This window comes from Fundulus heteroclitus, chromosome 12 (assembly GCF_011125445.2).
Source record: "Fundulus heteroclitus isolate FHET01 chromosome 12, MU-UCD_Fhet_4.1, whole genome shotgun sequence".
Lineage (NCBI taxonomy): Eukaryota > Metazoa > Chordata > Actinopteri > Cyprinodontiformes > Fundulidae > Fundulus > Fundulus heteroclitus.
Window position 1 is genome coordinate 23,200,518 of NC_046372.1, and position 11,646 is coordinate 23,212,163.

The following is an 11,646-nucleotide window of genomic DNA, read 5'->3' on the forward strand; positions in this document are numbered from 1 at the left end:
CATTACCATAATTTGTGGTGGGAAAGGAATCACTCATCAATCAGAAGCGTTGGGAAAGTGACCACGTCAAAGAGCCGAGGCCCGTGTTTGAGCGGCGGCCTCGCCGGGGTCAGCTCGCCGTGCGTGTTTCATCATTAATCACCGCGGGTCTGAAGAGAGCCAGAGGCGTCAGCCTTTATCCCTCCGCGCTCTTCATCCGTCTCTAGCTTCACGGCCGCTGGCTTTCGCACCCCATCTGACCATCGCTCTGAGGCCAAGGTCAAGCTCCCCGCACCCCCCGCGGTCCCCATTGTTCCCCCTGTTGTCCTGGAGACCCGGCGGTCCCTGCCTCCGCCCTTCTGCTGTGTGACGGAGGTCAGCAGAGGGGCTAAAACGACGGATAAGACCACCGCGCCACATCCAGAGCGGCGCAGACGGCGATTCAAAAGGAGGGAGCGCACAGAACAGACGCTCTGGTGTCGATCGACAGACTGAACACTTCCAGATCACGTCTGGTCCGTCACACTTTCTGGCCTGAACTCAGAGGACGGATGACAGCTCTGCGAAGAACGGCTTTTAAATTGGATCTTTGGGGTCTTTATTTTTGACTCTTCAAAGCCGCAACCTGTTCCTGTTTCTTTATCTGAATCCTTCGCTGCATCACGTCAGAAAAAGACAAAACTGCAATATTATGGCTGAATAGTGCAGCCTTGGTGCAGTCTGGTGGCTGCACAGCTGGTAGCACTGTTGCCTTACAGCTAAAAGGTTTCAGGTTCAAAACCCAGCCTGGGATCCTTCTGCATGTGCTTTATACTTTCTTCCCGTGGAGAAATGAGTCCTCTCCAGGTACTCCTGCTTCCTCCAGCAGGTTAACTTGCCTCTGTAAACTGGAGCTATGAATGTTTGTATATTAGCACCTCTATGACGGACCGGCATCCTGTAAAAGCTGGAGCTGCTTCTTTCAGCCAATGACCACTGCAGACAGGAACCAGCCACCCTGCAAAGATAATATAGAGATAATATAGTTTGTTATGAATTACAATTACATTTTTTTCCATCATCATGATACCCTAATTGCCCTCGGCGAAGATCTCGGAGGCTAAATTCAGATGTACACTTAAAGCCAAGATTCTCAGAAACTATTTGCATGCTGGAGAGTTTTCATCTTCTCTCCTATTCTCCACTTTTCCACCAAAAACTGGACAAAATGGTGTCACGATCAGGAAGAAGGCTTGAACAGAAAATGGGTTAAAAACCAGTTAAAAGCACAAAAAACAATTTTAGAAACCCTTAAGAAATATTGATCATAAACACTTTAAATGATTACAAAAAAGTCAGATTGAATGAAGGAAAAAGTCAAATTAAAAACAACATTTCGGAGGGTTAAACATCAACCAGCTATCCAAGACCAACCAAGAGCCGCTACTCATCGGCGTTGTTATGATCAGTCATGATCCCTCAGGTGGCAGCGCCGCTCCTCAGTCAAGCCTTTTTATTCTTGTTGTTGTCATTGTCAGGTTCTGTTCTGCTTTTTGATCCACACAACTAAAATAATCAGATCACACACTGTTCCTTCTCCTGTAGGGCAAACTGCACAAACTGCTCAACCTGGAGCTCTGCAGCTTTATAAGTCAATGCCGGATAAGCAAAGGTCTGTCAAACATGTATTCATAAGAAAGGAAGAAGAAAAGGACAAGATACATAACTGCATTTGACTCTTTCTAGTATTAACTTTCAAATTATAAAAAAAGTCATTCAATGTCAATAAAAAAGTTTCTACTTTTGCTGTGACGGCCTGAGGTCAGAATGAGTTCAGCAAATAAAACCTCTAGCTTTAAATCAGCCATCCATGCAGCAGTATCAGGGAAACGGTTAATCTGAATACATCTAAAAGCCTACATTTATGTAACCTGACTCCGCCAGATAGATTTGCTCCGCATATCCATCTGGAAACCTTCCGTTGAAGTAACTTTGGGAAGGGGCGAAAATACTGGTTAGCTGATTGGCCTATGTTGGTGATAGACGGGCCAAATGAACCAATCAGATTCGTCGTCACTCTGTTACGAGCGACGACGAAAACACAACCACAAGCCAAGCTACTCTTGCTGCTGCAGGTAAAGGCTCGTTAGCTCAGCAAAGAAATACTCTGTAATTCCGATAAAACTTGCTCGATAGCCACGCTAACGCTAGTTTCATCGGCTGAAGCCGCCATGTTGTTTAGACTGAACTGACGCGCTTCCCGTTGCGTCACACCTCAACCCGCCTCAAAGCCAACGCTGATTGGACGTTCGTTTGGTGAACGGCTCCAAATTTTCATCAACGGAGAGTATCCAGACTGATCTGCGAGTGAAACCTTTAAAGCTCGCGAGATCAGGATGGTCTCACGAGGCTAACATTTATGCAGATGTTACGTCTGATGTATTAAATATACAAAACACCAAATCAAATATCCTGATCAACCGAGGACAACCAGAGGGATGGTGGTGAATTTCCGCAGGCGCAGAGCCACCACACTGATTTGTGGATGTTCACCTGAACAATAAACTGGACTGGAGACACAGCACTGATGGTCTTTACAGGTGAAAGGTGGAGGAAGATGATCACGGCTGTGATGTTCACCTGGCTCCAAGAGAGCCCAAAGAGGACCTGAACTGCAGCAGAGCTGAACGATAACTCAGTCCTTCACTGCTGCTGCACAAACGCCTCGCTAAGATCAGGGGCGGTGCTAGCTGTTCAGCCCCCCACATGGAAATGAACAATAATACAGGATTTTTTAGTGTGTTTCTCTTTATTTCCAAAATAAATTCTCAATATTAATGTTTTGAAAACAGTTGCAACAAGTAAGAGGAGGAATTAAAATGATTAAACTAATTTTGTATCAACAATGACGGATATTACTTCCACACAAGAGAACTTTGTTTTACCTATCAAGGAGGAAAACTGTGTAACAATCAGGACTGTAATACAGAACCAGAACTCATCCTTCAAAGTGCTCTAAGTGCTCTTAGAATGAGACTTATTCGTTGGACCCGTTTTCACATGTATGTGTTTGATGAAAACTCCTAAAAACATCGTACATTTCTGACTTTCCAGATGAGACTGAACAATGTGATCATAGAAGGTTTTTATTTATGAGGAGGTAATTAAAACCAAAGATCCTTAAACCTGCAGAACGTCTGCAAACTATTTTAGATGAACATATTTTAACGTTTCTGTTCAGAGTCAATCATTTTTTAATTAGGACAGATGCAAGAGGTGAGTGTAGCATCAATTCCCATGTCTTTGTTAATTTTGCATTTATCATTTTTCATGTTTTTCATTTGTTCAAACAAGTTTACTGTTTAGTGAAAAACTGCATGTGATGTTGTGCTTTGCTACATTTTTGTCTACAATAGCAACAAAAAGTTATTTTTGTAAAATTTCCCCCCCAACATTCCCATTGCCAACCTTTCTTCCATCCATCAACTCATGGCTTTGTTAAAGTATCACCTGCAGTGTAGCAACCTTTTTTATCACTCAATCACATATTGGGCTCATGGAGGGGGCCACAGGTGAGACTGGAGAGATGTCCATCTTTTTCTTGAGCAAATATCTTCGTATTAGTTGTATATAATAACATGCTTTCTACATTTTTATTTTAAATATGTAGTTATTATGATTACCATAACGTAGCATCTCCAGACCTTCTGCGTTACATTAACGCACAGTCTACCGTGTATATACAGGGGTTGGACAATGAAACTGAAACACCTCTCATTTTAGTGTGGGAGGTTTCATGGCTAAATTGGACCAGCCTAGTGGTCAATCATCATTAATTGCACATTGAACCAATAAGAGAAGAGTGTGAAGGTCCAATTAGCAGGGTAACAGCACAGTTTTGCTCAAAATATTGCAATGCACACATCATTATGGGTGACATATCAGAGTTCAAAAGAGGACAAATTGTTGGTGCACGTCTTTCTGGCGCATCTGAGACCAAGACAGCAAGTCTTTGTGATGTATCAAGAGCCACGGTATCCAGGGTAATGTCAGCATACCACCAAGAAGGACGAACCACATCCAACAGGATTAACTGTGGACACAAGAGGAAGCTGTCTGAAAGGGATGTTCGCGTGCTAACCCAGATTGTTTCCAAAAAACATAAAACCACGATTCCCCAAATCACGGCAGAATTAAATGTGCACCTCAACTCTCCTGTTTCCATCAAAACTGTCCGTCGGGAGCTCCACAGGGTCAATATCCACGGCCGGGCTGCTATAGCCAAACCTTTGGTCACTCGTGCCAATGCCAAACGTCGGTTTCAATGGTGCAAGGAGCACAAATCTTGGGCTGTGGACAATTGTAAACATGTATTGTTCTCTGATGAGTCCACCTTTACTGTTTTCCCCACATCCGGGAGAGTTACGGTGTGGAGAAGCCCCAAAGAAGCGTACCACCCAGACTGTTGCATGCCCAGAGGGAAGCATGGGGGTGGATCAGAGATGGTTTGGGCTGCCATATCATGGCATTCTCTTGGCCCCATACTTGTGCTAGATGGGCGCGTCACTGCCAAGGACTACCGAACCATTCTGGAGGACCATGTGCATCCAATGGTTCAAACATTGTATCCTGAGGGAGGTGCTGTGTATCAGGATGACAGTGCACCAATACACACAGCAAGACTGGTGAAAGATTGGTTTGATGAACATGAAAGTGAAGTTGAACATCTCCCATGGCCTGCACAGTCACCAGATCTAAATATTATTGAAAAAAGGAGGCCCCTACACCATACTAATAAATCATTGTGGTCTAAAACCAGGTGTTTCAGTTTTTTTTGTCCAACCCCTGTAACTCTCTGTATATATATATATATATATATATATATATATATATATATATATATATATATATATATATATATATATTTTTTTTTTTTTTTTTTTTTTTTTTGGCTGCACCATCAACACCAAGTCAAATTCCTTGTAAGTGCAAACCTACTTGGCAATAGACTTGATTCTGATTTTATATATATACATTTACCCCCGCGACACCATGAGGGATTAAGCGGGTCAGAAAATGGATGGATGGATATATATATATATATATATATATATATATATATATATATATATATATATATATATATATATATATATATATATATATACACATACATATATATATTAGTGCTGTCAAACGATTAAAAATTTTAATCGCATAATGTCGATAGTTAACTCGAGAATAATCGCAAATTAATCGCATATTTTATCCTTTTATTTCTGAAAGTGTAATAGCCTGTTTGGGCATTTTAATATGCAATTTTGCAATAAATGACACTAATAAAATACATGCTTGTACAAAAAATATTTTTATTTTGTTATTTTTCAAGCACTTTTCAGAATCGGAATGAAAACATCCTGGTGCCAAATGTTAAACTCTGGACTATAATGGCTAAATGACTAATCATGACGCCCTGATGTTTACACAGTGTGTAAACAAATGTGTAAATAAATACCTGTTTTCATGCCGATATATTTTTTTTGCCTCTTAAACAAAGATAGACATGGTATTATGCATAAACATATAAATTAATAAAAATTGTACATTTCAATAAAGTCATAAGTTTTGTTCATCTCTCTCTGTCTCTCTCTCTCACACACACACACACACACACACACACACACACACACACACACACACACACACACACACACACACACACACACACACATCTAATTCTGAGCTTTCACACCAACAACAATTTCTTTGAATATTTTTGCTTGCTGTTTATATCCATATTCATAGTTTAAGCCTGGAAAAAGGTTTTAAATTTCCAGGTCATTCCAGTCTTACACTTTGCTTGCAACTGAGCAGGAGCTTAATACCCTGAAAGAGACTGTTTAGCAACTGTTTAGTAACTCCAGGTCCTTCATTTGGCAACGTGATTCAGCCTTAGTTTGTCAAATACGGAGAAAACAAATTAATAAGCATTAAAGTACGGTTTATGGGTTGGGTTTCTGCAATGTTATCAACGTGTAAAAGCTCATCTTCAGAACCAATGTCTGATAAAATGGTGATCTGCACCATGTAATCTACTTTCAGCAGTTATCACCGGTTATTGCACCGTAAACTGCAGAAAATACGTGCAGAGTTGCTCTGTCTGCCTTTACTACCGACGGCTCCTATGGCGGAGGGATATTTCAGATGGATACAAAGTGTCTAGTGCAGGCAGGTCTCATAATAACCCCTATTCCGTCACTTATTTTAGAGCCCAAATAAGCGATTTCACTTTCAGAAACCTGCCCAAAAAAACCGTAACCCGTGACTCATGAAATTTAGAAGCGCTTTTTGAAAAAATAAGCCCAAAGTCGCATGTGTCCGAGGGTAAAAGAAACTGTTGGCAACAGTGAGCGCAGCGCAGGTGTGTTTTGCTACAGTTTTCTAGCACTCTTGAAACTACGGAAAGCGCCGAGGGTAAAAGAAACACAGTCCGGAGACCGCGGCGGGGGGAAAAACATTAGGGAACAGTGTGTGTGTTTTGACGCGCGATTAACGGCGACAAAAAAAATTGTCGGCGTTAAAATGGGTTTACGTTAACGCCGTTAATAACGCGTTTAACTGACAGCACTAATATATATATATATATATATATATATATATATATATATATATATATATATATATATATATATACATACCTCTCAACTTTTGACGATTGTTCAGAGTGAGATTGTTGACGGGGGGGGGGGGGCTGTTGGTCGATTGAAGACGGTCCAACGGGGGGGGGGGGGGGGGGGGGGGGGGGGGGTGCTGTTGTTCGATTCAAGACAGTCACTATTTTACACGGACTTTAATAACACATGCCGACTTACCATTTAATTAGCACACAACACGGACCGTAGAAGTGTTTCGCTTTGGATGAGGGAACCTTGTTTGCGCGGCGCCGGTCCTTGCAGCTGTGTTACCTCTACTACTGGACGTGCGGAAACCATTGTACCGCAAATTGGTTCCGCCATGACGTGAAGCGTCCGTACGCGTGCGTTTCAAGAGTGAGATTTTCATTGTAAGATTGAGATTTTCAAAGTAATGCGTGTGAGCGTGTGCAATTGATGAAATGCGTGTGTCACACGGTCAATGCGTGAGAGTTGAGAGCTATGTATATAAATACAGAGGATATAACCATAGCAGCCAGTTGGTTTAGTACAACCTGTAGCAGCCGAAAGCTGGAACAACAATTTAGCTACATCCTCAAATCCTAGATGTGCTGAAAAGGAGGCACAGAGGATGCAGGGCAGGAGTGAGAAAGAAAAAGAGAGGAGAAGGAAATTTAAGCCATCTCTTCTATCAACTATTATGGGCAATGTGAGACCTTTGGGAAAACATTGGAGGAAGTCCAACAAGGACCCAGCTAAAATATTGTGAAAGCAGTGTTATACTATATGTTTCACTGAAACATGGTTGCAGAATCATATCCCTTACTCCAGTGTCTCTCTGCCAGGCTTTCTGACCATACGAGCAGACAGAGATTTAAAGTAGAGCGGCAATAGTAACGGTGGTCGATTGGCAGTGCTGGTGAACAACAGATGATGTCACCCAGGACACGTCACTTTGAAGTTTTAGCAGTGAATTGTCGTCCATATTATTTACCCAGAGAGTTCACCAGTGTTATTTTGGCAACAGTCTACATTCCACCATCAGCTGTTGCAGACACTGCATGTGTTGTCATCAGCTCAGTTGTGGATAAGCTACAGACAACACTCCACCGTGTTTGTGGAAATATCTTGTGTTTTTAATCACACCTCACTTTCTGTTACACTTCCAACTTTTCAACAGTTTGTCACCTGCTCTACTGGAGAACACAAAAACCTTTCAGGGCAACAGCCCTCTTTAGGCCTGTTGCTTTGACATCCCAGTTTGCTTATTGCGGTGGAGTTGGAATTGAAGATGCCATCACACACCTGCTTCAACAAACCCACTGTCATTTAGACAAGACAGACAGCACTGTGAGGATCATGTTCTTTGATTTCTCCAATGCATTTAACATAATTCAGCCGGATTTGCTTCAGAAGACTCAAGTGGAGGCCTCAACAATCATCTGGATCAGAGACTACCTAACAACGGTACACCGCTTGTGAGACTGAAAGGTTGTGTGTCTAACCAGGTAGTCAGCAGCACAGGAGCACCACAGGGGGTTCCACAAAAAGTAAAAAACAAAGCAACTGGACTTGTTTTCCGTAGAGAAACTGAAAACAAGTCCAGTTGCTTTGTTTTTAAAATTTTTTGGAATGACCATGACCTGGATGACTGAGAATCTTCACCAGCATACCACAGGGGGTTTTATTCTCACTGTTACTTTTCACTCTCTACACCTCAGACTTCCAATACAAGACGGACTCCTGTCATCTGCATAAATATTTAGAGGACTCTGCAGTCATAGGATGCCTCAGAGATGAACAGGAGGCTGAGTACAGGAAGCCGGTGGACCGCTTTGTGGCATAGTGTGGATGCAATCGTTTCATCCTGGGTGTGGATAAAACAAGGGCATGATTGTACATTTTAGGAGAAAGCGGAATAGGTCCAACACTATTGCCATACTGGGAGAAGTGGAAGAGTATAAATATCTCGGTGTTCACCTGGACAACAGACTGGACTGGAGACGAAACCTTCTACAAGAAGGGACAAAAGAGGCTGGACTTCAAATATCAGCATCAGATTTAATGGTTCAGACCAATTTTTTATGTGAATAATATAACGTTATTTCAGTGATTGCCACAGACATGTATGAAAATGCTTTTAACAATTTCTCTTTATGATTAGTTAGGGGAGGAATCAACAGGGTCTAGAAGTTTGCAAACCTGGCAACGATACTAATTCTGATGAGTTTACATTTTTTTATGTAAAATTGTTTGGGGTTAAGTTTTTTTGGCAAATGAAAGAGCAACAATCAGCTAAAAGCACCAAACCAAGATGTACTGAGAAATTTAAACACTGCTTTATATTAACATCCAGTTGACAGGAGTGTTGGTCAGAGTTTGGACCCAGAGCAAATATGCATTATCTGGTCACTCACGACAAGTTTCTGCACCTAACCTGATACAGAGGGCGATCTGATAGGAAGAATCATGGATGGTCCCATCAGCCTGCACGGTTATGATGTACAGCTGTATTTTACCAATTCTACTATATTGTTCATGCATTGAATGAGAGATCAGCACACAACTCAAGCCCTTGTTTCTGTTTCCATTTTTTTCCATTGTTGTCTTAATGCCAAAAAGAGCCCAACAGATTTTACTTTCACAAGTGGAGCCTTACCGCTTGATTTATATATATGCAAGAAGTTTATTAGATTTTATGCTGAGACTATTTCATGTTAAATGGACACTGAAACGGGAAGGTAGAAGAGGGGAAAAAAGGAGAGAAACAGATGAGATAAAATGCCAAAAGGGAGAAAAGATGAAAAAATAAAGGAGAGGAAAGGGAGAGAGCAGTATAACATCCTTTGTCTGCTTCTACACCTACAAAGAGAGATATAAGAGGAACAGCAGAACCAGCTGATAAAGTATTACAGGTACAATCAACCAACACTATGATACCATCACTGAAAAATATACAGGATTAATTAATACAACATGTATAAAGTGACAGCTAAAGATAATAACAAGTGTTTATTAAGTGGCAACCTCCAGTTTGGTTGATCTGGTTTACATGTAATAATGTGATTTTTTTTAAGTCATCATGTCTGGAACAGGCAGCAGGGGGCGCAAACAGTGACGTCATGAGTGCTGTTATTAGACAGTACCAAAGCATCCGGCAGGTAAAACATTGGCATTAATTCAATCCGATTTATTCAACATATATCATTTTAAGGTCAATTTTATTGAATTATCCAGGCTGACTGGTCAAAAGCTTTATAAGGAAACCCAGCAGGTGGCATTGAGCACAGGTATTAAATCTGGCTTCAGAACGCAGAAACCCTGCCTAGTTTTCCTTCATGCTGTCACTTAATCTCAAACTCAAATCCTTGAGGCTCCTGCTGCAACTTTTGTCTTACACGCCAGAATCAAATGGCTGAACTATGGAGTGAAGCTCTGCAGAGCTTTAATGAGCTCAGACTGGAGTCGGGTCTGTTGAAGCAGAGCCGGATCTAAAAGTTAGAGAACGGCCTTCGAGGACTGGAGTTGGAGGCCGCTGCTTTAAATATTAGTTCCTGCCTCTGCTGTGGAGATTGAAATGGTTGGAACTAATCTCTGTACAGGCTTTTTACTTTCTTAACCTAAATTACTGGATCCAGGCATTGACAAGCAGCATTCACTCCTCCTGAAAGAGCGTAGAGCCACAGTGGACAGTCGTCTGCATTGTTGATGGCTTTGCAGCAATCCCTCATACTGAGCATGCATGAAGCGACAGTGGAGAGGAAAACTCCCCTTTAACAGGGAGGAAAACCTGCAACAAAACATCTGCCTCGACGACCGGAGGTTTGGAGAACATTTACATCCTCATCACTGGTTCGCATGTGAACAAAATCACATCCGTCCGCTCCCTCTGAATTTAAACACAATGTTTCATTATTTTAAGAGTGATAAAATCGTCGTTAAATCTGGCAGATGTTAGTTTTGCAGCATTCAGAGCTGTGTTGGGTCATGAGCCATGAGCAAACCGAGGATGCTGCTGCATGCAGGGATCTACACACATGAATTTAAACATGTGGTTCTCAGGGGACACTTTCTGTTTTAGCTCACATTCGGACTGTCCTTCCACCTCGGGCCTGTCCTGTTTCGCCGTGGGGGGGGGGGGGGGGGGGTCTGGGGGCGGCCGGCTGCTGGAATTTCAAGAGAGAGCCGGGTCCGTCCCAAATGACTGCACGCACAAAAAAAGGATTTAACTCTTTGTCACAATTGTCCTGCTAGAAAAAACAGCACAAGACCCCTGAAACAGCCCCCCCCCCCCTTCCCCATGCCACCCTCAACCATGACCCACTCACTCACAGTCCCAACCTTCCCCCCCCCAGCCTTCCCTCTGGCCCCTACCTTTCTCCTGACCCGGGCCACGTGCACAAAAGACCCATCAGAAGTATCGCTGGCCACATTTACAAGTGAAAGAGCCCCAATAATGGAGCGGTTAGGGAGAAGAATGAAGAGACAGAGGGGCACTCACAGATGTGAAGGTGGGTGTTGAAGGGGGAGGAAGGAGCAGCGTCCCATTGTTGCCCCCCTACCCCGAGCACCACTGATGGAAGACAGGAAGGGGGGGTGTGAAAGATGGAGCGGGGCTAACCTGGGCGATGAAACTGTGTTTTCCTCAACACTGGACAGGTGGAGAAGCTGGAGAAGAGGATGAGTGATGAAGGTGGAGAGGATGTGAACCAGGGCGGGGGTTTTAGAAAGTAAAAGCGATGAAGAAAATACCCCCCCCCCTCCTCTCTCTCCTGAAAACGTAGCAGAAACGACCAGAAGCAGGTTGACTCCTCTGCTGAGAGCGTGTGAAAATCAGCTCAGAGGTCAGAGACGAGCGAGGCGGCCGTCCTGGCGTCACGTGTCTCATTGTTGTGGACCGCGATGGCGACACACAGCAACAGCAGCTGTGGCGAGGAGGCCTCCGAACTGACCTCTGAACCCCTCCTCTTCCTCACACCGCCCTGCGTGACGGTGGGCGGGGCGGCGGGCCGAGGCTGATGAAGTCATCACTGGA